Source organism: Copidosoma floridanum, unplaced genomic scaffold, assembly GCF_036245765.1.
Source record: "Copidosoma floridanum isolate Cflo_tuat_1 unplaced genomic scaffold, Cflo_Japanese_pri ptg000016l, whole genome shotgun sequence".
NCBI lineage: Eukaryota > Metazoa > Arthropoda > Insecta > Hymenoptera > Encyrtidae > Copidosoma > Copidosoma floridanum.
The window spans coordinates 4,985,869-5,013,769 of NW_028321893.1; the positions used below are offsets into that span (position 1 = coordinate 4,985,869).

The following is a 27,901-nucleotide window of genomic DNA, read 5'->3' on the forward strand; positions in this document are numbered from 1 at the left end:
CAAGCTAAATACGACACTAATTTACACGATATAATAAGAGAAGCAGCGGCACAAGCGGTGCGACAATATACAAATCGAATACCTACACCTACACAACCAAAACATCCATTATTACAACAGACGTATGGAGAAGTTACACGGCGTCGAACACAAATGCGAACCCCAGTAGCTCAAGGCGAGCAAGAAATCGGAAACGATGGCATCACCCACAATACAAACCATGACAATAATTATTATAGACAGGACACAGCGGCACCACTTTATTTTGCAGGAGAAGACGAGTTCGAAGTCACCTAGCAGCAAACATACCGATATTTGACGGCGATTTCGTTAAACTACCCCTTTTCGAACAAATGGTAAGAGTGGTATCGTGGACGGTAAGCCCCGTATATGAAAAATTTTTTATAGGCTAACTAGCGAATAAGCTGAAAGAAGCAGCCGCCGAATTTGTACCGCACCTGGCACAGTTCTCATCTGTAGATGGATTCTTGGTAGAATTGAAAAAAAGGTACAGCAGCATCGGAAGCGTCGACACGTTATTAGCAAAATTAAAAGTAGTGAAACAGTACAGAGGGAAATTAGTGGAGGAATACAGCAGGCGTGTTCAAAAATTATACAATAGAATAATAACCCTATACGATTCGGACACGACACTATCGCCCAGGCAACGACACGCATTAAAGGAGAGCGCGGAAAAGAAGCTATAAAGCAATATACGTACGGGATACAATCACCTTACAACTACAGGGTAACATGCCTTAATCCGAAAACGTTAGGCGAAGCCATAGTAGCCGCGCTGAAAATGGAAAGCGACTTAAGCCTACAAGAAATAATGCCGGCACGAATCGAGACTCAAATATATCGAGCGAGAGCAGAAACAAGAGATGTGGACGATCTTGCGAGCAGCCATGAGCAGGCAGAAGTACACGACACAACAGACAAAAATAAAATAACAGGGGACTATCAATATTGCTCATATTGCAATGAATACGGGGAGCATGCTACAAAAGTATGTATAAAATTAGTAGCAGATGCAGCGAATAAGAGAATTCAAAACTCAGACATAAAAACAAATGATTCACCAGTGCAGGTATCACAAGATAAACAAAACGTAAGGGATAAAAATTGCGCTTACTGCAAGCGCAGGGGGCACTATACAAGCGAATGCCGTACACTAGTAAGAGACGCAGAGAATGGGAGAATAAATCGGAGCGACGGACGCGAACAATTTAACAATAATAACAGGGAAAATACGAAAGGAAATTTTTAACTACCGGAATAATTATAATTACCCCCCTAATACGTATAGCCAAAACTATAACAACGATTATAGAAGGAACCCCTATAACAATACAGGCTACAACAGATATAATAACTACAACAGAAACGCTGATTATTCAAGAAATAATAATAACAATTCCAACAACCAGTACGGTAACTACAATAATTATGGAGGAATTTATAATTATAACAGAAATTGTAATAGGGATGAAAATTATAACGACAGAGGACCTTCGAATGGAACAAATGATGCACCTGATGAAAAAATATCTACGCGTAGCACGGAACATTTAAACTCGCAGGACGCTTGTCGTGCTCCCCAAGCGCCGAGCGGGCCCCGAAAATAAAGAAGGAGATAGAGCATGAAAACGGAACGGAGTCAGCTGAAGGAAAGGAGCAAGCAGAGTCAGATAAAATACACATTGGAGGTAAAGAAAGCAAGACATCACGCAAAGAAAAGTATACGAGAAATGAAACAATTAAAGTATCGCTAGAAACAGACTCCAAACAGGCTCCTCAAACGGCTGAGAATTCTCACAAAGAAAAAAGAATTGAAACAGAATTTATAACTAGTAACTCTTTAGCTGGTAAAGAAAAAATATATGAAAACATGAACCTACCTCTCCGCAGGGTAAATATATCGAGTACTGGAAGCACATCACCATCAGTAATATTAAACAGCAATCAGCTGCAATCTTATAGCGCAAAATTTTACGCGGATACTGGTGCCGAAGTATCAATTATAAAAGAATGCTGTCTCACTACAGACACGCATATAGAGAGCAGAGAAAAAGTCCTAATAACTGGCGTCACAAACGGAGCACGCTGCACGTTAGGGACGACTGAAATACCTCTTAACGGCATAATAATGAATCTGCACGTAGTCCCCGATACCTTTCCGATAGAAATGGAAGGAATTATTGCCTGGGACGCTTTTAAGTTGTATAATGGCCTCATAAGCGCCAAAGAAAATTGTTTAGAGTTAAAAGGCATCAGAATCCCATTACTAAAACCAGAATATTTTAAAATCCCCGCAAAATCGAGGAAAATAATAGTTGCGCGTATAAAAGATGAGAGCAGCCACGTACAAGTCGGCTGGGTCCCTCTACAAAATATAAAGGAGGGAATCTTATTTGTAAATTTTATAGGAAAGAATAAAAACTTAAAGATATATGCGGAAACTATAAATATAACAGACAAACAAATTGACGTGCCAGTACGAGAAGTAAATGTTTTCGAATGTGAAACCAGATAAGGGGCGGAACCATTTAGCATCGCTGGGGACGACGCTGAAGGGTTAAACGAAGCCATGATTGGGCTTTTTAACATTAAAAATTCAGACGGAAAGGTGAAAAATAATGAAATCATAAAAGAAAGAAATTCCGTAAGCGGTAAAAATAATGATGATACAAAGAACAACATCGAAAATTTCAAAGATATTAAGAAATCGGATATAGCGGCTCGAGTAAGCAAAATAATGGAAATCGTCGATACATCTGGCTGCAACATGGAAGAATTAAACCACATCCAGAGCCTCATAGAGTACAATCCGTTCTGGCCTCGACGGCGAGCCACTAAAAGCTACAAACTTACTTAAGCATCGAATAACAACGGCACCAGAGAAGCCAATAGTCGCCTAAAGGGTACGCTATCCAATAAAACTAAAAGAACAGATGCAAGTAGAAATAGATAAACTACTGCAGCAACAAATAATTTAGCCATCGACATCCCCATATAACTTAAATATGTGGATTGTCCCGAAAAACGTGGGACCAAACGAAGAAAAACGCTGGAGGGTCGTAACAGATTTCCGGCTATTGAACGAAATAACAGTCGGTACGTGCTATCCACTGCTATTCCAGAATGAAATTTTGGAAAATTTAGCAGCTGCAAAATATATAACCGTAGTAGATCTGAAGAGCGGATTTTTTCAAGTAGAGATTCACGAGGACGCTCATAAAACTGCGTTCTCAGGACCAAACGGACATTACCAATATAAACGAATGCCGACGGGATGCATAGACTCGCCAAGTACATTTATGCGAGTGATAACACTGGCACTAGCAGGCTTACAAGGACGGGAGATAGAGGTTTATATGGATGACATTATGGTATTCGCAGAAAACTTGGAACAACACGAGATAAGATTCAAAAGGCTCTAAAAACGGCTAGCCGATGCAAGCCTCACAATAGAGCCAAAAAAATGCCAATTCCTTAGAAAAAAAGCGAAAGTGCTCGGTCATATTGTGGGCAACGGCCAGATTGAAACAAATCCGGAAAAATTGAAGCAGTAAAAAGTTTTCCCAAGCCAACAAATGCAAGGAAAATGAAACAATCCCTCGGGTAGGCGGGGTACTATCGACGCTCCATCAAGGATTACGCAAAAATAGCCCAACCTCTCTCAAAGCTTACAAGTAAAACAGCCGAATTTAAATGGGAAGAGGAACAAGAACATGCATTTACAAAACTTAAAAACGCTCTGTGCAGTGAGCCAGTGCGGAGAGCTCCAGACATAAACGAACCCTTTATCGTAACAACCGACGCATCTGACTACGCTATCGGAGCAATTTTAAGCCAGGGAGAGATAGGCAAAGATCACCCTTGCGAATATGCATCCAGATGCTTGAAGGGCAGTGAATTACGATATCCGACATACGACAAGGAATTATTGGCGATAGTGTACGCCAAGGAGCAATTCAGGCCATATTTGTTCGGTCGTAAATTTACAGTCATAACTGACCATAAACCACTCAAACATTTCCACACATCAAGAAACCGGACTTAAGATTCACAAGATTGAAGGCAGAACTCCATGGATATGAGTTCGATATTGTTTATTGACCTGGACAGAAAAATAAAGCACCGGATGCTCTTTCTCGCAATCCAGTACTCAAAGAAGGGGAAGAAAACCCAGAACTACCACGCCGGGAGCTATACGAGCTTGCGGAGAAACAGGAAAGGGACAATTACGAAGACATAAATGCATCACCAGCACGAATATATAAAATGCGTACAAAGAGACAGAGGAATCTTATACGAAAAAACAGGAAAGTAAAAATCGAAACGTCTGACTCAGACGAGCCAGATTTTACAGCGGTATACGATAAAGAAAAAATTCTGTCGCAAGGACCAGCAGACGATAAACTGGCGTACATGTGCAAACAGAAAAACATTGAACAAGGGGTAAAAACGACTAGTACACCATTTATCAACAAGGGTGTAACAGAGAAAAGACAACACAGAACCCGTAAACGACAGTTAGATACTCTACATAGGAAAATTGCAGATTTTTCTAACACCGTCGAGCAACCACACAACTCAAAGGAAATTATTATCGCACATTGTGATACACCAGCAGCAATGCAGAGGAATACCGAGCAAGAAAAACATTGGGGTTACCAACTAGCGCGGAATAGCGAGGCAGCAGAAAGAGCGGAGAAAGAAAGAGAGCGGGAAGCTAGGAAAGCAATAGGGGAAACAGCAGCAACAAAAACACCTGACAGAGACAGAGAAAGCGAAGGGAAATCGGAAAATAAAGGAGGGGTACATGACCAGAGAGAGAGGAGACAAAGGTAGACAGCAAGTAGATGAGCGGGAGACGGAAATGACTGAACAAAGCCGAACGGCACCGAACGAACAAGAGAGCCAACAGCCGCCAGATACACAGGTACCCAACGGCGGAAACGATAAGTATAATAATAACAAAAGTCAAATTACCAATTTAAGGTCAATATTTAATGAATCAACCAACCGATTCCGAGCAAAGGTCTCAATCGACGTTGAGAAGAAATACATCAAAGGAAAAGAGGGCATAAGAATAGATGTATGGGAAAGCGATAGCACACCAACCACAATAAACGAAGAAGAGGATGCAAAGATTCGAGTATCGGGGACCCAATGCGCAGAACCTTACAGACAGCTAATAATGATCGATGTCCCTAGAGACAAAAGTTGTCTGTTCCATTGCCAAAAACTTATATACGGATTGACAGAATCAACAGACGAGCTCAGATAAATTCTACGCAGGTCAGAATGGATAAATAAATGTAAGGACCCAAAAGGAACCAAACAAATATTGAATAACAGCCATGAATTCGGCGACGGAGAATGTGCTTTTATATTTTCACAAGAATATGAAGCAAACATATGTGTACACCTACAAGTATCACCCGATAAGATAGTATACCAACAATTCAGGGGGGGGGGAAGACGAAGAATTTAAACACATGCATTTCAGAAACCAACACTATCAAGCCCTCGTAGAAGGAACTAGCGGCGATCACTCACCCAAATATAATAATGAGAATCAAAACGATGATTCCGATACCCAGGAACCTCGAGATAACACAGAAGGAAATTTTGAAGGAGATAGCAACGACGAAGCCGTAAACAAACAAGACGAAGAGAACGATGAAGAGGACGCATGGGATATGGAGAGTGAGGAAAAGAGTGAGAGAGAGGAAGAAGGAGTGTGGGAGCCTAACGAAAAGCGCATAAGACCCCCACCTGAACCACCACCCTTAAAGCGACTGTAAGCCATTAACTGAAGAGAATACAACGACGATAGTTATAACAATATTAATAATGTTAATAATAATAATAGTAATATAATAATAATAATAATGTCAGAAGCAATACTGAGTATAAGAGTAATAAAGATAGTATACCGATATAGTATATTGTATAGGAAGACAGGATACACAGAAACGTACATGTATAAATATATATAGGGAAAAGCGTTGCTTTTCATAAATTCGCGGCCCTCAGACGAGCCGCGAGAGAAAGCAACAAATTATACGGAAAGAAAGTATAAAATAACTAATAACTACGTAACCAACAGACATTCAGACAATTAACACCCCTCTTTTTTAAAGGAATAATATTGATAAAATACAAAAAAAAAAAAAAAAAAAAAAACTTTTTCTCGTTGTGACCTTCGGACGCACGCGCAAAATAAAGGCGAAGAAAAAAATAAGAAAGAGAAGAGTACACTTATGTGAAATTTTTGGCGGTACAACATCCAACTTACAGAAAAATGAGTAATAGGATAAAAGATAGAGTTATCGTATTTTGCAACCCTTAAAAATAACAGGCATTGTCAAAAAAAAAAACCAATAAGAAATATTGTTTATAATAAGAATATTATATGTTTGTGCTCAAAACCATAGAAAAAAAATACAATAAGAATAATAATGAATAGGTAGATAATAATAATTATTGGTTTCTATAAGAAAAAAAAACAATCAAAAAAAAAACGTTGTTAACAATACAAAAAAAAAAGGATTTAATAACAAAATAATTACAAGTACAATTACGATTAAATGTGACGCTCTTCAGAACAGTGTTATTAGTAGATTTTAAAGAACGTGAGACATGCAAAGTTTTAACAAAAAAAAAAGATCTTATTTTCAAATGATTTTGATTTTAATTATCAAGAAATACAGCTGCAATTGAAAAATTTTCACCAATTGCGCACTCAGCTATAATCCGTCAAGTACTCTATCAATAGCCAATCCTGATATTCCTTACCTACTATCAAAATCAACGGTTATCAGAGGATGACAACAACTACAGAAAATTCTGGAAATTCGGTTACATAACAAGATTAAAATAAAACTGAACAAGGGAAATAGTCACACACATTTAGTATGGAAGCCATGTTAGATAAGATTCCCGCCACTGTATAAGGGATCAAAATCACAATTAAATCTGAAACAGCATTTCACTATGACAATAACAGTAGCATCTGCATGCATAGTCATGCAACATAGCAGAGCCTACAGGGGGTAGTTCTCAAAAAAATAACAAAAAAAAAATATATACATACTTTACATGTGTATACACATACGTGTTATATGGGAAAAACCCTATAATACAAGTCATCAGTCTCATAAACGAAGCCAGAACATCCTAAGCAGACACCTGTGATGAAAATTCCTCAAAACCCACAGTTAACATAAAACATAAATTGCCAGAACAATGGAGCAACCCTGCTACAGAACCACTACACAATACTATTAGTGAATGCTAGTACTACCAGGGCAGAAGAGATACACACCAGAGAAAAAAAAAAACCACTCGATTATGACAACGTAAAGGGAAGTCAAAAACCCTCGTATTGTCTGACCCAGATACATGTATCTAGATAAAATAAAACCAAACATTTACGAATCATACGGAAATGAAAAAAAAAACCAACAAATTACCGCCCAAATACCAACGAATTTCCTATAAAATTTTTTTCCAACAACGTACGTGGTCACCAATCAAAGAAAGAAACAAACATGTATTATAGCTGAGAAACATTTTAAATTGACATCAGACGAAAAAAAAAAAAAACATTCCATATATAATTGAATCGCGTATGCAATCAACACATCCTTTAGAGTCCACTAATATATTTAAAAAAAAAAAAAAAAAAAAAAAAAAAAAAAAAAAAAAAAAAAAAAAAAAACTGTTATATTTAATAAGAAAATTAGAATAAGCATTTTGTACACGAAAAACATAAAAATAAGAATTTAACATGAGGCCAGAAAAATATAATGTGTAAAAAGGGTGCAAAACAAATAAGTACCTAATAGCAAAATCAATTAGCACATAATAAATAATAAAGAAATCGTTTTTATCCTGTCACGTTGGGTGCAAAGATTCAGCATATTGACTCAGCTTGCCTTCTCTTTCTTATAGCAATAGTCGAATTTAAGTGCTATTCCCACGGGGGGCCCCACTATTTACTTGTTATAGAATGATTTCAGGTAACAAGCGGAAGAACACCAGTCAGAGAGCCAACGAAACGTCACTGGACAATAGTTTGGCATTGAAACCAGCAATAATTTTACAGGAAGGTATCAAGACAAACCTAAGTGGCGTACTGTTACAAGGGTTATAATTGTCCAAGCAACCAAAACGAAGAAAAAATGGATTATTAATAAAATTAATGAACGCAGTAAGACCTTGACCCTCGACATCCTTGACACAAAAAAAAAAAAAAAAAAAAATTTGAAACTTACCATTATATTAATTTTTATCCAATGCGAGAATAAACTGTTTAATAACCCTGTATAGTGCATATGTACAAAAATAATAAACAAGAAAACTGTAAGTAAGCGATTATATAATATAAGTAACTAAGCGAATTCTAGAATAAATTTATACAACACAAACAACATAACACAGACATACACATCGAAAAGAAAATCGCCGCCAAGGACGTCGGCGTCGCAGCCTCGGACGTGTTACGTACGATAGCATATAGCTATGCGTGCGTGCGCCTCTGCTGGCTTGGGCCTGAAAGGTAGGGGAATAGAGAAGAGAGATGATAGGAAAGGTAGAGAGAAGGGACAGGGAGATCAGCTAGAGACGCGAGAGGGTAAGGACGAAGTCCGCAAAACGATAATACACGCACAACTTCCCTCAATGATAAGTAATTCTAATAAAGCATAAGTAACAACAAGTCACCCTTCTATTTATTCCCGCACCGTGAATCCTACGTAACAACAGCATTAAGTGCCTTATATTGTACATTTTAGGTAAAAAAAAATTATTTTTTTAATGAAGCATTAATCATTTTTTAATAATTGTCAATCCTACTTTACTTTTATAAGTATAAAAAAATTGTTATTTAGAAAACCAAAATAAAACTTGAAATCATTGAGTGTATCAGCCTAGTCGTATTTCTTACGTGTCGTAAATTCTAATGTATTCAAATTAATTCTGTCATTTATTACAATATAAGATATGGAAATAGCCAGTGGAACGTCACAGCGAAAAGAGAAAAGAGTTCCCCTACCGCTATTTTAATAAGTTACGCGTTCTATCCCGACAACAATGTGATGCAAAGGCTAAGATCAGGGCCTCGCCAAGGTATATGTATAAATGTATAGTAACATATATCTACTGTACATAGTACTATACAGTAGGGGTTAGGTAAGTATAAGTATATTCAACGCTTTTGGATCAAAAACAATGATAAATAATTTTAGCAAATGATAAGAAAACATCTTCTACACGAATTACCGCTACTTTATTGAACACTTTTTAGTGACTTACAATGTTAAATTTTTAAGAACATACAAGAAAATGATGATTGAATTTTTACAAATTAAAGATTTTAGTTTTTCAATTGCTTCATCGTTATGACCAGCTACAAACTCAAAAGTACTGTCTTGATCGTCAAATGATTCATAATCCACTTGAAAATCAGTCGAACGTTGGTTATTTGTTTTACTCGTATTCGTAGTAATCATGCTACATTAAAGTTAATTTTTTTTTCTCAAAGTTTTCGCCCTCAGTATTTTCCTTTTAGTCTTTCAATTTTCTTACTCATATTTTGTTTAATTTTTATTAAGAAAACGAATGAACAAGCATAAACATACAGAAAAATAATAGAAGTGTGTGTGTATGTGCATGTATATATCACGTCTCGAAGATCTAAGGTTATATAGTATATATACCATAAGGGGTACGTTTTTTTTGTAGGTGATTGGTCGATCAGTCGGTCCGAGTCCTTTCGAATGTATGCTAATGTATACTGCAGCATCAACAACAAAAAATTTTTTCTTTTAATAAGGGAAAAAAATAATAATACTTTACAGTGAAGTAAAAATATAGCCTAATGCGTTACTGTGATTGCCTAGTGAATAGTGCATTTTTATAGTGAAAAGCTGATCATCGTTTCAATCTATCCGTTTTTTTTTCAATTCATTCTCAGATTGAAGTAATTTGTCTTGATACGAGTTTCTCCTTGCAGACTTCTGGGACAGCATTAAGTTACGTCGTCAGCATCACAGTTTCAACATTTTTTCTGATTGAATTAAAAAAAAAGTATTAATATAGCACTTACAACTTGGAAAATTTAAAGTGCAGTAAATTGAATCTGTTGACAACTGGTTTTGAGTCAGATACTTACTATATATATTAACCTAGCTAGCGTATATAACATTTTACTACTTCTACTAACTTAGGAATTTTTTTTAAATCGTTTTATTTTCTATTGCAGAATGCTTCGTCGGAAAGTACAACTGGAAAAAGACTTACGTCTTTGATCTGCCGCTGACATGCTCTTAAGAGAACTTTTGCGAATAGATATTGGATTGCACTAATCACCTCCAAAGTTGGGCATCCTGCGTTTTTAAACTAGAGACAGTGACGCGTCGAATTTGCTGCTAGACAGTCAAGAGGGTGTGCTGTTAGAGTCAGATTCTGACTTGGATCAAGAGCAGACGAATTTTTAATCGATGACACTTTGAACCTCAAGCAATTTCTGTTTGCATAATTTGAATTTTATAAAGAATATGAAAAAACATAGATTATTATATTTAATTAAATAATTGATCATTTTATGAATAGGTATAAGGGTGCTGTTTTTTTCCTCTACCAAAAATATCTCTTCATGAAAAAAATACCTCTAGTTGATTTATCCAATCCATCCAACCTAGCTTATTCAATGCGTTGGGTTATTGGTTTGTTGAAGGACTTTAACTCACGTGCTTAGTGTCAAATTATTATAACTGATGGGAATCTGAGCATTACAATACATAGTGTTCGTGAATTTAATATTATTTGAAGTTTGTTGTTATTGTTATTTGAAATTGTACGAACAATAGTGCAAAAATACGATTAATATGTACAATAATTAGAAAAGATTAGTTTTTAAAACTTATTTGAATGTATTTTCAAATGTCTTTTCAATACATCAGATCTTGTATAACCTTTTTTACAAACGTAACAAATTTTTTTCTGAAAATCATCTTGAGGTGACTACATGTGTCTATTTACATGGGTTTGTCTAATATATGTCTTATGACATGCTAAAAAATTATATTTCTTTTTTTTAATTTTCTTCTATATGTTTGACATCATGTTTTTTATTTTTATTACTACTCCACACTTTTTGAAATCAAAATTGATTTTCTTATGAAATTCTCTATGTTGATTCAAAAAGTCTGACGTGAAAAAATTTTTATAACAAACATCACATGTATAGGTATTCGAAAAGGTTTTTTATTTTTTACGCAAACATTCTATTTAAAAATTCATTAATAATAAAAAATCTTTTGATGCTTCTGTCTTTGTTTGACTTGATAAAAAAAAACTACTTACTTACTTTATGTTTATTTAATTAAATGTTTAATCACCAAATTTTATCATTTTCAGTTCTTCACTGATATTTTATATTAGTATACTGTTTCTTAGCAATTGAAGAAAATTCATGTGTTGAAAAATTTTTAAACAAAAAATGTCTTGTAAGGAAAGACACAAAAATGATTACTCGGAAAGTGTTTCAAAAAATTAAAAACAACACCACCATCAACAACAGAGTTTTTGAAAAATAAACAGAAACTGGTGATAAATCAGCGTGAATAAAATATTAAATCTAATGTATTATGCTTACAAGTCTATTTGAAAAAAAAAGGATTTCCTGAATCAAATTAAGTTATTAAATTATAGTACGTGAGAGAGAAGGGGCTGTATTTTTTATACACAGATACTGCTTAATTCATTGATTTACATACATATATATCATTGATGCCAACTTGTTAATTTTTTGTATTATTCAAGAGACAGGATTATTTTAGTAAAATCCTGCTTTTGGTTACTTTTCTATCATAAATATAACAAAATGTGTGATATTCAAGCTTTGTCATTAATTTTGTTACTTTTTAAACTCACAGATAATAAGAATTTACAGAGTTAAGAGATAAAAATAACTTAATACCTTATGAATAAGTGGTATTTCAGAACAATAGTATAATACGTGAAAGAAGTAATCAAAGAAAAAACATATTTTAACAACAACAAAAAATGATTTTCAAGTTTTCGAATTTATATTAAACAATAATGATGGAATTGAAATTCAATGCAACATCTACAATGAAGACATTAGTAATTTTGTATCTAAAATAAAATCAGATGACGTAAGGATTAAAACTACTTTCAACATTTTACATATTATTCCTCTTGAATTTCATCAATTGTTTTCAAAAAATTATAATTCAAAATGCATGTACTGTTAAATCTAACAGTTTTTCAGAAAGTAACAAAGGATACGACTTAACCATTAGAAACTACACATCCTTGATATCTTTGGGAAAGTTCGAGGAAATAAATATTTTTAATGCTGCAATCATTAACTTTACAGAAATACAAAAAAAAAAGATTAATGAATTACATCTTTCTTAAATTTACACTATTTTTTTACCAATAAGAAATTCAAGTATTTGAAAAATAACATACGTTTTTAGAAATTTGTGATTATTTAAATAATATTCTGATTAACAGAAACAAAAATTTGGAAAACGAGTTATCTGGGTCACAAACACATAAAAAAAAAAAATTATAAATGGTTGTATGAAAAAAAGATAATGAAGAAATATCTTCAGACTTGGGAGTGAAGTGATAAATTATTGGAGACTGACAAGAAGAGGATAAAACCACTAATATTTTCTTCGAATATTTTGAATTATTATTTGATGATGATTTAATTTTTATTAGGCAATAGTTATGTATTAAAAGTACGAAACACTAAACTCATTCGGGTTTTACCAGGAGAAAAACTTTCATTCGAGGAATGCATTCTTGGAAATAAAATTTATTTGGTAAGTATATAAATAAATTTAATATCACCAAACTTATACTTTTGAAAACAAAAATTAAAAATTTTATTTTTTTTCATTTTCAGAACGATGAATAACATTCACTCATATTTATCTGTTAGATTGTTTTCTTCAACAAAGTTTTGTCAAAATTAAAGAATTCTTTAAAAAAATTTATTAAAAAATTGTTTTGTCTTATGATTCTCAGTAAATTATAAATCAGATGTATATTAGGTATAGATCATGCAGTTATTTAAAAAAAATATTCATCAGATAAATACTATTACATCTTATTCACATGAATTGTTTTTTTTAACATTCTTTATACATCTCTAGTTTTGTAAATAATACTCTTCATAAGCACTACGTATTTTATAATCAAAATTTAGAAGTACAGCACATATTAAGACCATGTATAACAATGTGCCACTGAGGCAAATTCGATGTGAACTCTAACATCTATCTATGAAGTATCTTGGGGCCGCATTTTTCAAGGTGATACGGATACATAGCTGACAATATGAGTTTATTTCTTGTGGTGCTACATTCGTAGGCTTACTAGAGTTAGCTATACAAACAAACTTTTACATCACAATGGCTTAAAAACTTCAGTAACTATTAAAACAATGCTGTAGGTTATTTTATGGCAAGCTTTTTAAAGTTTGTTCAATTCTATCTAGTGACTAGAGTTTTATGGCTTATTGAAAAAATTAATGTAAATGTTATTTTAAATTGAAGAACTCTATTGGAAAGTTGCTATACTCATAGCTTACAAAAAATCTTTAGCAGTATTTTACAATTTTTCGTATCATCTGTATATAAATTTTTAACGGAAAATTTTTTTAAAATTATATGCGATTCATGATTAAAAAAGACAATTGGTGATTATTAAATTGCTTATGCTTATTTGTAAGAGCAGTGTAGAGAAATGTCATTTGATTTTTTGGGATTACCATATTGATACTGTTGAAAATTAATTCAAGTGGAAGTCACTAGTGAATTGATGTCATATTTCCATTACAGTAGAAGAGTGAAAAATTGAAGAAGAGTAATTATTTATCAACTTAACCATTCGAGGGAAGTTAATAGTGTTTTACGAATTAACATACATGCATCATTTTAAAAAGTATGTAGGGATATCTATGTATTATGAATTTTTCCATCCCATCTTTAATTTGAAATTTTTTTATCAAATAACAGATTTACATTCCAAGAATGTTACAGAATATAGTGTCTACTTAATTGTTTAATTAATATATTTATCAGTAAGCAGTTTATCGCTTAAAAAATTTATTTTAATAGTTTTTTTTAAATGGACATACTTTTTTACTGTATTTTATCTACTAACAGCTCGTCCAGATTGATCTCTCAAACTCCGTTATGGAAAAAGTAAAAGTTAAAATATTAGGAGATGGAAATTGTTTGTTTCGATGCTTTTCGTTTATTTTGTTTGACACTCAAAATTTCTACATAAAAGTACATCACAGTATAATTAACATTATTGTTTTGAATTGGAACCAGTTTGAACCATTTATAATAGGAAATGAATATTATAGACAAGTTCAAGGTAGCAGTGATTATTTTAATTTGATGTCTAAATCTGGAACATATGGTACTGATGTTGAAATTAAAAGTTTGGTTATTATACATAATATATATATATATATATATATATATATATATATATATATATATATATATATATATACACATCAAAGTTATTAATAATGACACCAATAATCAATACTTTTATGGAAATCGTTCAACTAATTTAAAATTAACACTAATTATAAGTGGTAATCCTAACTCTGGACCTTATGATATTAAAGAATTCTATGATAATAATGTTAAAGTAGATCTTGAAAAAACTATACCAAAAAAACAAGAACCTCGAAAGAAAACAGATAAATGACGATGAAGTGAATCCATCAAAAAGATTAAAATTAATTGGTTCTCAAAAAATGGATAGTTTAATCAAATCATCTTGTTTTAGTGAAATAGACTACATATGTTCAAATCAATCTGCCATATTTTGGAAAGAATGAAAAAAATTAAAGTGTTGCAAGCAAGGGAAAATTCGATCATCTCCTTTGAGTCAATATCATATTGATTTGAAAAATTTATTTTTATATGACAAAAATTTTAGAAAATGTTTAAGATATTATAATAACTTTTCTCTTTCACATCATTCCGTGCAAATGTAGTGCATGAAAAGAAAAAGGCTGTGTATGATTAAAACACTTAAGGTCAGATTTGTCACATAATACCGAATAGTTTAATTCAAATTTAAAAAGACTCAAATGGGCAATTATACATCTATGATAATTCTTTAGCGGTAAGAAAACGCATACAACAAAACCTTAATTTGCATGAAAAACACATTAATAGTTTGACAAAAATTATAAATAAAAATCCTTTGGCGAAAAATACAAACATTTATATCATATTTCTAATGTAGAAAAATCAAAAAATTACAAATTATATATTATTCGAAAAAGCAATAAACATATATATTAATATAATAAACCATAGACATCTGAATGTGGATTAATTATTGTATCTAAAACAAGAATATATAACGATTATGACCTATAAATTTATTCAAATAAATTACCTAATAGTACACCAACTTATACATACTTGAATAAATTGTCTCAATAAGTGGATCCAATGGTATTTCCAATATTATTCCCCTTAGGTAATGTGGCTTGGAGTACATATTATAAAAATGAAAAGAATTCTAATTTTACTATGTTACAGCATTACATGTATGGATTGTCTTATAGATTAAATGAAAAATATTTCAGCCCATTATTATACTCAGGAAAACTAACTTACATGCTTACGTCATGATAAAAAATAATAGAATAAACTTTTTTCGAAATAATCAAAAACAATTACGAATCAAAAATTATCAAGTGTATTAATATGCATCTAACAAATCTAAAAATTTTGAAAACAAAGCTCAATTGGAAAGTTTATATTACCTGCTACGTACATTGGCAGTCCCAAATATATGCAGCAACATTATTAAGACGCTATGCCGTCATGAGAAAATGTGGAAGACCAGATCTTTTCATAACTTTGACGTGTAATCCTGAACGAAAGGAAATTAAACAGATACTATTGAAATTTCCACCAAACACTACTTCAAACGATATTCTTAACTAAATCGTTAGATTATTAAAAACAAAATTGGAACTTATATTGGATGACATAATATAAAGTGAGATATTTGGTAAAGTAGTAACTCATGTTTATACAATAAAATTTCAAAAACGTGATTTACCTCATGCACATATAATTATAACATTAAATCCCAATTATAAACTACACACAAATGAACACATTGACAAATGCATATCTGCTGAAATCCTATCGAATGATAGATATTTAAAAAAATTAGTTTTAAAACGTATGCTTCACGGTCCACATACAAACAGTATTCTATGTATTCGAAGAAATCAGAAACTTTGCAAAAAAAATTTCGGAAGGCGTTAACTAAGAATACTGTCTTAAAATCAAATGGTTATGCGGAGTATGACAGAAGAGATAATAGCTAGAAATTAAAGAATTTATTGATGGTCGCTACATTAGTTCTATGGATTTTCTATACGTGGTAGAAGTCATAGTGTAATTCATTTAGCAGTTCATACTGAAAATCAACAAAAATTAGTTTTTGATAAAAATAACGTCGATGAATATTTAAACAATTGGATGAAATCTAACAAGTTGGTTCAAATTAAACAAAGTAGATGAATTTGCACGAAAAATTAAATTCGTTAATATTCCAGAATATTACGTTTATGATTTACAAAAAAAAAAATGTGGAAAAAACGTAAGAATAAAAAAAAATATTCGTATTGATCGTTTGAATGTTGTATCACTAAAAGATCAAGAACGTTTTTTTAAAATTAATTTTAAATAAAGTAAGAGGTGCTACTTCGTTTCAAGATTTAAGATTACATGATAACATATAACATAATTCATATAAAGAAGCAGCCGTTAGCTTAGAATTATTCGAACATGATTCTTAAGTGTTGAAAATTTTTGAAGAAGCATGCAACGTCATGCTATAGCATACCTTTCAAATTAAGAAAATATTTTGCGTGGTTCATTCTGTCTGAAAATTTAGAGAGTCTTACAATTTCAAACGCATTTAAAAATTATTTCATGGAAGACTTTAATGTTGACAAGGTGAATAAAACTTTAACAAATTACAAATGAAATTTTGAAAAAAGATGATAGGTCTTGTTAAGATTTCGATTTACCAGAACCAACAAGTGACAGTTTTGAAATAGATTGTGAAATAAATGAGAAAACTATAAGATTCCATGAAAAGGAGTTTAGTTCAATTTTTCTGACATTAAATAAAGATTAAAAAGAAATATTCAAAAGACTAATGACAAACGAAAAAACAACATACCATATTGATGAACCAGGAGGATCTGGAAAAACATATTTATACAAGACACGAATTTACTATTCTATTACAATAAAAAAAAAGTTTTATTCATGGCGTGGACAGGTATAGCTTTAATATTATAACTAAAAGGAATGACAAGTCATAGAACGTTAAGGTTGCTTTTAGATTTGAGTAGTATTGAAAATTTTTTTTTTAATAGAAATTCTGATAAAATAAAATTACGTGAAGTAGATGTAATCGGTGGAGATAAAACATCTGTGATTCCCAAAAACGCATTGGAAATAGTAGACACAACTTCACAAGATTTATGCGACAACAAATTATTAGTCGGTGGGAAGATGATATTTTTAGGTGGTAATTTTAGACAAATTCTCTCTATTATTAAAAATAGTTACATAACAGCAGTAATTGAAGAAACAATGAAATGGTTACATCTTTGGACTTATTTCACAGTATTAGGATTAAAAACAAATGTACGGACAAAAAAATTATAATTTGGAGAAGGTAAAATTAAATAATTTAAAATACCAGAGAGTTGGTTAATGAACGATGTTTGTTCAAAAATTTATAATGATAATAATAATGTCATCAACAGTCTTTTTTTAACAACTCATAATGAGTATACTTTATATTTGAATAATAAAGTTTTAAATAAAGTTCCTGGTATTTCTGTGACTTATTATAGTACAGATTATGCTACTTATAAGGGTATATATCCGACAAATAATAATATACATTTAAATTTTCCGGTAGAAATATTTAATAACATAAATAAAGAGCTTCCACTTCACGAACTGAAATTAAAAGTTGGAGCAATCTTTATGCTAATCCAAAATTTAAGTATATCAAATGGTTTATGCAATAGTACAAGACTACGCATTAATAAGCTATTGAAATACAACATTAAAGCAGAAATTATGACAGGAGAGAAAATAGGAGACAAAGTTTTTATACCAAGAATAACTATGAACACAGGAAATTCTTCTTTACTACCATTTATACTTCACCGAAACTAATTTCCTTTGACACTGGCATTTTCCATGACAATTAATAAGGCTCAGGGTCAAAGTTTTGTTAATGTTGGGATATATTTAAAAAAATCATTTTTTACGCGTTCAAGCATATGGAGCTTTTTCAAGAGTTCGAAATCCGAACAATATTTTTATTTAAAATGAATCAGATAAAAAATTTCAAATTCAAAATGTAGTTGGAAAGAAGTTTTTAACTCATAAAAAAATTATTATAAAACTAGCCTATACTTGTGATGTAAATTGCATTAAATCATTATATTTCGTTAAATACTATTTTTTTAGTTCAATTCATTGAGTGATTAAATTATAAGGGCGTATATGGCTATTTTAGAGAAAAAATGTTATTCTTTGACTATTTTTCTTTACAATACAGAAATTTATTGTTTAAATTACGTAACTTATTAAGCTTTATTGAGTTATAAGTGTTTTTTTTACGATTCAAAAAATATTGTGACATATAATGATATTTTTTATTGATAAAATAACTTGGTATTTCATGGTAGTATTTACATCCAACATAAAAGTTAAAAGATTGTTTTTTCCAATCATATTCAAATGAAATGGAAGCTCTCAAAATTAACTAAGCTTGACATACCTTTTTTCTCTAAACATAGCAAAAAGTTCCAAAAAAAAAACTCTCAACGCACCACAGTAATACCTCCTGAGTAGTGTGAAAATTTACTGATAAATACATAACTAATGCTTTAAGATGTAGATCAAATATACACAAAATTTATAACAAAACTTATTCTTCTCGAAATCCCGGGCACAAACCTTCCTCCACGAACAGATAAAATTTAAAGACGTTTCTTTTAAGTTAAGGTAGCGGGAGGTTGGTGTGCAGATGGCGCAGGGGGCGAATCTCATCTAGTATACATATACATATATACATATACTAGCATGGCTCCGGCCCCCTAGGCGCTTTGACCATCAACTCCTATTTTCAGTTTAAAATTAATTAGTGAAATAAAAAAGGTTCTCATTTTTCGTTTTTTTATACAATCTTTTATCGAAAAGTAACCTAAAAAAAAATATTAGCATATTAAATTTCAACATGAAATATTAAAATATAATAATTTTTATTATTTAAAAGTGAGTCAGATAATCAAAAACACGAAAAAATTAGCAATACTTTTGACAAATTCATAACTTATAATAAGCTGGTCTTTTCGCTTTATTCGCGTTCTTACCATTTACAGAGATTTGTATAAAGTAACTTGAAAACTTTCATTGTTTTTTTTCATAAATTTTCAGTGCATCTTTTCAAAACAATAAGAAGCATTATTTGCACTTGACAAGAAATGAAGAGATAAAAAAAGCCTAACCCCACCCCGTGCCGCTGAACTGCTCCGAAACCGCCCCACCGAATTGAGACTCCTATCACTCAAAATCTTGAATGCTACTTCATTTCTTTGAAATTCGATTGAAGATCAGCAAATAAAATTTTTTTAAATGACCAACTATATTGCTGTTCAACTAAAAAAATCATAGTACTGGATACTCTTGTTTGATATACATCATTGAGTATTAGTTATATATTTATAAGAAAATTTTTACACCACTTAAGAGGCACTACTGCATCACATTAAGCGTTTTTTTTTTCTTTGGAGAAGGACACATAGATCAAAGATGTCACCTTCTCCAATGAAAAAAAAAACGCTTAATGTGATGCAGTAGTGCCTCTTAAGTGGTGTAAAAATTTTCTTATAAATATATAACTAATGCTTAATGATGTATATTAAACAAGAGTATCCAGTACTATGATTTTTTTAGTTGAACAGCAATATAGTTGGTCATTTAAAAAAATTTTATTTGCTGATCTTCAATCGAATTTCAAAGAAATGAAGTAGCATTCAAGATTTTGAGTGATAGGAGTCTCAATTCGGTGGGGCGGTTTCGGAGCAGTTCAGCGGCACGGGGTGGGGTTAGGCTTTTTTTATCTCTTCATTTCTTGTCAAGTGCAAATAATGCTTCTTATTGTTTTGAAAAGATGCACTGAAAATTTATGAAAAAAAACAATGAAAGTTTTCAAGTTACTTTATACAAATCTCTGTAAATGGTAAGAACGCGAATAAAGCGAAAAGACCAGCTTATTATAAGTTATGAATTTGTCAAAAGTATTGCTAATTTTTTCGTGTTTTTGATTATCTGACTCACTTTTAAATAATAAAAATTATTATATTTTAATATTTCATGTTGAAATTTAATATGCTAATATTTTTTTTTAGGTTACTTTTCGATAAAAGATTGTATAAAAAAACGAAAAATGAGAACCTTTTTTATTTCACTAATTAATTTTAAACTGAAAATAGGAGTTGATGGTCAAAGCGCCTAGGGGGCCGGAGCCATGCTAGTATATGTATATATGTATATGTATACTAGATGAGATTCGCCCCCTGCGCCATCTGCACACCAACCTCCCGCTACCTTAACTTAAAAGAAACGTCTTTAAATTTTATCTGTTCGTGGAGGAAGGTTTGTGCCCGGGATTTCGAGAAGAATAAGTTTTGTTATAAATTTTGTGTATATTTGATCTAATCTAAGATAATGCAAATGTAAGAAGGGAGATCTGAGGGGGAGCAGGGAAAGCTGAGACTGACTTTTGTACATACAACCATATTTTATACATTTATATATACTGGTTAGGCTCCTACCCTGCGCGCTTCGCGCGCTAACCTCCTATTAATGAATTATAATGCTTTACATAAGGTTCAAGGTAAGAGGCAGAAGATTTTAAATTATTAATACAGAATATTTTTAAATGAAAAAACACGAATTGTATAAGTAATAATAACAACTACCTAAAAAGATATAATAAATACCTTTTACAAAAATTCGGTATGGTTGTTTTAAAAAAAAAACAGTTATAGTTAGTTCGCAGTAAACAATAAAGAAAGGTTCATAACAAATGCGAATTAAAAATAATGATTCAACTTCAAAAAAAAAAAAAAAAAGTTCTAGCATAGTACTTCAGATACTTTTACAATAAATATTGTTATTTATCAGTTTTATTTGTTACTTTTTTCTTTTCCATTTACATAAATATCATAATATATAATGGGTACACATATACATTTGACCTTCCGTTTAATAGTAGTTTTCCTACGAGTTTGAAAAGTCTTTGTTTGCGAACCAAGAGGTTTGCGGCCCGAGCCGAAGGCGAGATCCGTAACGAGGTTTGTAAAGGAGACTTTTCGAACGAGTATCGGAAAACTGCTTTTTTGCCCGAGGAAGTACCAGCTTCCCAAAACCACCCGAGGGCGGAAAAATAGGTTAATCTATATTATTAAAGAATAAAAAAAAATACATAAAACATTACTTTAGTGGTTAATAATGATTAACATGCTATTAAAAGTCTTATATACTTTTTTTATAAGCTGTGTTGCAAAGCCTATTTAATGCATTTTTTCTTGAAAATTTTTTTTCTTTAATGTTTAAAAATTTTATTGTGCTTCAAATTATGTATGAATAAATGTCTACATAAATGTGTTGCTCTTGAAAATTTTCGGTCAGAGATGAAACAACATACGATTTTTTCCTTGGGTATGCTCTGAAACGCGGAGTACGACATAATTATTTTCATTAGAACTGTATTGCAACCACTACATTTACAAAATTGGTTATGTTTTTTTTTTTTGACAAATATTTAACTTTTTAACAGTTCCAAAAACAAATGGACAATATGTATACTCAAGTAAACTTATTGGTCTGAAATTGTTAAATCAATAGCTGAATTTTTTAATTTTTTTCGTTTAATATATTCGTACAGTTTAAAAAAATATTTTTAGTAATCTATTTTAGCACAGAAAGCGCCCCTTTATTATTACTGAAACTATCTTTAGTACATATATATATATATATATATATATATATATATACACATATTTACTCACTTATCATCCATTGTCATGCTCCAATTCATTTTACTGCGTTAAATTTTATCCAATAATTAGTATTTTTTTTATACTACTTTGAATTGATACAGAAAATAGTTATAGACCATTGCTCAGGAGATACTATAGCCAGTAATAGTTTAACGCAGAATTTATCTGTCCAAGAACCTACGGTGAAGAATAAAAAGATGACAGCGATACGACAACAATAATACAAAACCTCATGTTGGTGGAAATTGTATGTATATACATGATAGCCTCTGAAAGAGATTAGAAGTTTTAAATACTTAATTAGTTAGATAACTATGTTTTAATTTAAAACTACAAAAATAATATTAAAACAAACATTTTGATCGAAAAAAAGTTACGGTTATTTGGCACGTTGTTAGACTTTAGGATCTTTGAATTTTTTCCCTTTTATTGTATGTTGGAAATGTTGATTTGTTCTAGTAAACTGTGACTTTACCATTATTATTAAAATTTTCAAATATAATTGTTAATTTTATAGTTATCTTGTCTTATGAAAAAATTATAGGATAAAAATGTACATAATTTTTAAATATACTACCTATTGTTTTATAATAAAGTCCCTGTTATAAAACTTTTCTGAAAAATGTGCCACTGGTTTGGTCACTTAGCTGCGACAGGGCGCTTGAATCAATAGAAAAAACTGGACGTAACTTGTAGCATGAAAGTCAGCAATCATTCTACTAATTTCTGCCTCTGACCTGAACTTAATTACGAACTATTTTAATGCTTTAAGTCACTATATAATTTAATTATTATATTTTTGTTATCATTTTTTAACAATTTGAATTAATTTTAAAAGGTTTGATATGATCCTATGCAGTCAATATAAACTCTCATATTTTAATAAAATTTAATCATCTGAAGCAGTATATAAATAAATAGAAGTTACAATAAAGCAAACTCTAGGAGTTTTCAGTTATAAAACGTCAATTTCTGAAACACAACATTTATATTCTTGTACGTTATGAATGGATCTGAAACAATAATAATTTTCTCCTACGATTGAAACTTGTAGTAATAATTTATTGGTGTTGGTACGATGACTAACTAAAGCACTTTTAATTTTCTTTTAAAAACTGAAGTAGGCACCATTTATTTTGTTTATTAATATCGTAAACAATTTTCAATACGCTTTTTTCGTTCTCGAAGTTTTTTACATTGGCATTTTTAAATTACATTTGTGGCATGTATTACACGTAACGTTGCATTTTCAGCCTCGAATCGACGTTTTCACGTCGACGCAAAGCCGTCCCGATACAACGCACTTAAACACGTCAGATCACATACGACACCTTAAACAACAAAACTCTGCGACCCAATACTCTCTCGAACGCCTTGGCTTGGCTCAGCTCTGCTCCCGATGTAGACTCCTTACCTAGAGGAGGCCCCGCCGCGGACTGTCCGTCAGGAGGCGGACAGTTCCCAAGGGAAATGATCAGGATGTGAATATTTTATGCTTATACAAATAAATACACTAACACGAATTTTACCTTTAGACGACTATTTATTTCATTTACAATAGATGAACACTTCTAAAAAATTGACGCTACCTCCGGTGCTAACTCACAATTTACAGTACGCACACACACTGTAGCTCTCATCCCCCCGCATTCGAACACCTACCTACACCTACATGCACACGCAAACCCAAAGTTCCCGCACCCGGAACTTCGCACTTTTAGAGTCCAACGGAAGACCAGCGCCGAAGCAACGAACATCCGGCTCGCCCACGAAAATTCCCGATCGTAATGTAGCACCTCTACCCGCGAGTCACCCCGGGGTTATCCCGGCGTCGAGAGCACCCTACACCTGTTGAATTGCGCCCTGTGGCCGGACAGGCGGCTGCACGCCGACTGCCGAGGCCCAGGTGACGCATCGAAAGTATGCACACACCGCTTTACAAATCCCAATTCATGCACACACACGATTGGCCCGCTTTACGAATTCCGCTTCCCACACACACGATTGGTCCCTCACTTCGAAGGCTGCTCTCTACTGGTCTGGGTCCCCCGGGACGACCGCGGGCGCGGCGATCAGGCACGTCGGGCTCTCATCCTGGAACTGGGATCATCACCTCGGGCGGTCCCAACTACTGGTCTCATTCCCCCTCTCTCTCTCTCTCTCTCTCTCTCTCTCTCTCTCTCTCATACGTATCAGCCTTTTCGCAGAGACTTATGCGGTTGTGGGATGCTATCCCACTAAGTATTAGGCAGGTTGATTCGCTGAACGTTTTTAAGACGACTCTTTACCGCTTTTATTTAGAAAAACAAGGGGACTGACTACCGAGCACGCTTACGTTTATGATTGTAAGCTCTATTAAGTCATTATGGCAAGACTGAAAATATTCTGTTGTTATTAATTATTACTTGTCTTTCTCAAATCTAGGGCATACTGTAAATGAAACTAAAATTAAGTGCAATCAAATGTAAATTAACGAATATATATGTATGCATAGATAGCCATGTTAAACTGTCACCGTTTAAATTAAATTAAAATTTGTAAAAATTCTGTAACCATTGCTAAATACTATAGAAACTATCAATATTATAAAATCTTTGTATATCAATAATTGCCATTCGGGTGTAATGCCCTTGGCATAAATAAATAGCTTTCAAATCAAATCAAAATCCCTCTACCGCACTCGTATCCACTCTCCATTACCCACACATCATCCCTTCAGCTTCCCAGTCCCTCTTCCCCGACCCAAACGTATTCCTCTTGAACAACTAATTCTCGCTCTCTCACTCTTTTAGCAATCTCGACCCCTCGTTTACACTTCTTACTCTTCTCCACAACCCCAGTGACATCCCTAGTACCTTCAACCACACACACTCATCCATACGCCCGCCTTTTACCCTTATTCTCGAAACATCCTACACTCGCACAACCTCACCTCGGCGCCTCATACTATGTCCCTTGCCCTCACTTTCCCATTAGTCGTTAACCTTACCACGCACTACGCGAAATACCTCCAGGCCACCATCTCCAGGAAGTTGCCGGCGTCGTGTCCTCTTGAGGTCACCCATTGCCACCCTGCTTCTCATGATTGCGTAGTCTTTAGCCAGGCTGCAGATGAGGCCTCCCGTAGATCGCCAAGAGCTGGTGACGGACGTAGGTTGGACGACGTCTCGATGGCACACACGCTCTACATCCTTCCTACTTGAAGATCCGTCAAGGAGTCCTCTCAGTCTCGCTGCTCGCGTCCTACTGCTTCGAAATCTCTCCTATCTCTTTCTTTCCCCTACTTCTCTCATACGACCTAGCTCGCACACGTCTCGTTTTTCCCTTTAACTACACGTATATACATAAACACTCCTTATTTTCCCAGCGCATTACAATTTTACTAAAGACACATAAAAAATACAATCAATAATTACAATAATCGCAACGAATCGACAACCCATCTATTTTCCCACAAACCTACTGATTCACACTAATAGGTACACGTATAGATATTTCTGCGCACACAGTATTAACGTTAACATCACTTATAGTCCTTTAATTACACATTACTTTTTATTATTCTTGCTTTTCCCGCTCGCGCTCCTCTTTGCTCGTCTCACTGGCTATATGTCTCCGCCGTCCTCTCCTCTTTCCTCGCATAAAACATAACAAAACACAAACACACGTACACAGGGCATTAAAACGAGCCTAAAACCTCAAATGTTACATCGAGTTGAGTTTTCGTGTTAAAAATGACCCCGTCATGTGCATATTATATCTGAGAAAAATTCAACAGTAGATTGCAGATTTTTCGAAGAAAAACTAAACTATCATTGTAGAAACATATGAACTTAGTAACTTTGTAAGACTTTATGAAGTTACTACTGTATTATACTTACTGTTTCTCCATTTTGAATAAGAATACTGAAAATTCAGAAACTGATGAATTTGAAAGATTTCGACTAAACTTGTGCATTTGACACACTAAAATATTTGAAAAAAGTGGTCTTATAATTTATCAAGTTTTCAAATGACCAGAAAAAGTAATAGAAATGGCTTTTGGGAGGTGTGGTAGGATCGAAAAACAAATTTTTAACGCTAGAAAAACTTTTCCTAACAAAATAAAAAATTTATTTCGAAAAACCAAATTTTTTTTGTAAAAATGTAAACGAATATTTTCTCAATGAAGCACTACGGCTTAAGGTCGTATTCTATAGTCAGAAAACAAAAAAAATTCTACGCAGACAATGGAAGTACGTTGAAATACATGAAAAATCGAGTAGGGGAGAAGTGAGGGGGGGGGGGCTGAATCCAATATTTATTGCGATGAAATAATGTACAAATAGGACAAATTTTCTTTTATTTGTCAGAGTACGGTGATGTTTTCGTTTTTTTCTAATAATGATTTAGTCATACAAGGTTTTATTAATACACTGATTAACTTTTATTTTGTTTAATTCTTTCACAATCTTTTATTCAGAACCAACGTGATTTTTTTACTCAAAGACGTTTATAACAGTTAGGAGGGTAAACGTTCAAAGAGGTGAGAGAAGCACAAATATGGAGCAAATCTAGCAAGATACATTTCTTACATGAAAGTACCTACATTTACGCTTTTATGGATAATCAGCCCCTTCTTTGTTATTTTATTAATATAACTACCTGTATCTATTTTAAAGTTTAAAAAGTTTATTTCACAGTGACCTATTACACAAAAAAATAGACAATTTTTACAGATCTTTTGCTTCTAAATGCAACTTTATGTGATTCTATGATAAGGGTGCATGTTGAATGAGGATTTTTTTAAATTAAACGTATAAAAAACAGTACAGCTAAACACTCTACAATTTTTTATCGGTAATTTTAATGCTACACCAAATATAGTATGGATGTTCCAATAATATCTATCGAAAACCTATGCGTGAAGAGCGTCCTGAAATGACATTTACTAGCATGTATTACTATTCTATTGGAAACTCAGTGGCACTGCAAAAAGTATTTTTGAAGCCTTTTGTACATATGCATAATCTCCCTTCTAAATGCTAACAGAAGACGTATTAAATCCAAGTATCCTAGGCATTTTTAACATGTCTGCCTACTATAGGGCATAAATCTTTCTTTATAGACATACGTCTCAGCAGGGCAACAGCGAGGTGGCACGGAGCGGCTGAAGGGTAACACAGGGCGGTCTGGGAAGGCGCGGCTTTTATTTTATTTCTTATTTTTTTTTGGAATCACGTAGAAACGAGTAAAATTTTAGGTGATTACAACTACATGATATGGAAATTTGTATTTATACATATATATCATTTGTTTGAAACTGAATGATAGTTGAATTGAAGAGTCGATTATAAATGTTGAGATAAGTTTTGAGGCACATAGACATATTTGTTTATGTATACATCCACAGGCATATTAATGAGACACACAATTAATTTATTTTGATTATAACCAAAATTGCGTCAATAAATTATTCAAATAGCTGATATATATATTAAAGGACCAGTCATTGTGTATACTCATGTTAGAGTTTATATATTATTAATATTTGTAAATTTATGTATGTTTTGTTTTCATTGCCATACGGTTTATTAAACCTTGGCATTAATAAAACTGTTTTCTTCATCATTATCTCTCTCTCTCTCTATATATATATATATATATATATATATATATATATATATATATATATATATATATATG

General features: G+C 32.5%; 1 protein-coding gene across 2 annotated transcripts in view; it reads right to left on the bottom strand.

The window, feature by feature from the left end:
- The window catches only part of Tap42 (immunoglobulin binding protein Tap42), a 180,434-nt gene that overhangs the window by 85,983 nt on the left and 66,550 nt on the right, over positions 1-27,901 (bottom strand). The window lies entirely within an intron of this gene.